A 1,811-nucleotide genomic window follows, 5' to 3' on the forward strand; every position below is an offset into this window, starting at 1 on the left:
TGGGGAGAGCTGCGGGGGGGGGTGTGCTGTGTGCAAGTAGGACACGGCTGGCTTACCCAGGACACCATCCACAGTGCCTTCCCTCAAGCGGCCTCCCTCCCTCCCTCCCAGCACACCCCACCCGCATTTCCCAAGGGCCTGGGCGGCAGTGCCCAGTCCGTAAGGCAAGCACCCACTCCTACCCCACCCGGTGAACAGGGGATGTTTTACCCAGGGGGTGCCGCCTGGGGAGCCAGATTTGAACCCAACTCTGCGGGCGCCGCCCGGAGCACTGGAAGCCCGTGCTGTGCCTCAGTGTACCTTCTGGCGTGGTCCCGTCCAATAGTGATAACTGCAAGCAAGCACAGTGGTGTCCCCTCGTACAGATGGACAAACTAAGGCTCTGAGAAATCAAGGCGCTTTGCTCCCTAGAGCACAGCAAAGAGGCGCTCTGGCTGCCAGGCCCGTGTGGGGCCTTGCGCTTCACCCGGTCAGCCACGTCACTTACTGTGTTATAATCTCCTCGCTCCCGGAGTCTAATAAGCTTTTCCCACTTGGCCTTTGACCGGCTGGGCTCCTGCCCGTGGAACATGGGGTGGCAGAGAGGCGGAATGTGTGCTGCTGGCCGCGCTGGGTCTGGGGTCCCTGCTTCCCGACACCAGGGAGGCGGGAGTGCGGCCCCTGTCCGCCGAGGCCGAGGCCGGGGGTGCAGAAAGCCCCGTCGGCCTGCTCCCGCCCCCTTCCCCCAGCCACCCGGCTCGGAGGGGCCGGCAGGATAATTTGGCTAATGAACTCGTTAAAGGGCCCCTGGTGACCCGCCCCGGCCTCCCCTCGGCCCATCTGGGAAATTCCATTGAAAGGCTGAGAGCCTCCCGGCCTCCGCCGTCTGTCGCCGCGGGAGGCGCGAACCCGGCGACGAGCTGGGCCCTTACATTAAAATAATTACGCGGCGGAACAGGTGGCCCACTCCGGGCGCCGGGAGCATCTGGGCTGGGGAGCCGCCGCCGGCGCAGGGNCGGGGCCAAGCCTATTGCCAAAAACACATATTACACTGCGACATTCTGTAAATGAGATAATGATACATAAACCCGGATGATAGATGTGACATGCCTGGGATGTCTTCTCTAAATTAGCTGCTCGCATCGACTGCTAATAATGGTGAGTTTATGAAAGCAATTTCAGTGCAAAATGCGAGCGGGTCTTCTTACTCTAATCAGCCTGCCTCGGTTAATGCATGAGGGGGTCAGGCTGAGAATTATTGACACGCCCGTGCCCTTAACCTGTTTCCCAATAAAGCTGATTAGTTTTTGTCAATCCATCAGCTCACCACTCCCGCTGGAACTGCATCAAAGCCTTATTTGCTCAGGGGAAATCAACAAGTCACAGATCAGCTCCATTAAGGGGCTGCTGGGCCAGGACGGTCCGGGGGGCCTAGGGACGCCCCAGTGACCTCACGCCCCCCAGAGCAGCTGACAGCATGGCCTCCTAGCCTCCAAGCACCAGCACAAATGCATTCCGCCAAATTGCTGGGTCTGAAGACTTCCTCTTTCTGTGGAGAGGCCTCTGCAGCCCAGTGCTTCGAGTCGGTGTCCCAGTGACGCCTGTCACCTGCCAGGCCAGGTGAGGTGGCCCGAGGCAGCGGGGCCCAGTGGGCTGTTGCAGGCGGCAGGGAGGGAGCAGAGTATAACTGGGGGGCCTGGGGGGCCTCAATGCATCCCCTCCAAGGTAACAGAACGGACAAGAGTGCAGATTCCCGACTGTGCAGGGGACCGAGAGCTGACAGTACGCGGAAGGGTGCTATTGGGGGGGGTTTACACCTACAACCAAGGCTG

Source organism: Crocuta crocuta, unplaced genomic scaffold, assembly GCF_008692635.1.
Source record: "Crocuta crocuta isolate KB4526 unplaced genomic scaffold, BGI_CrCroc_1.0 scaffold408, whole genome shotgun sequence".
Lineage (NCBI taxonomy): Eukaryota > Metazoa > Chordata > Mammalia > Carnivora > Hyaenidae > Crocuta > Crocuta crocuta.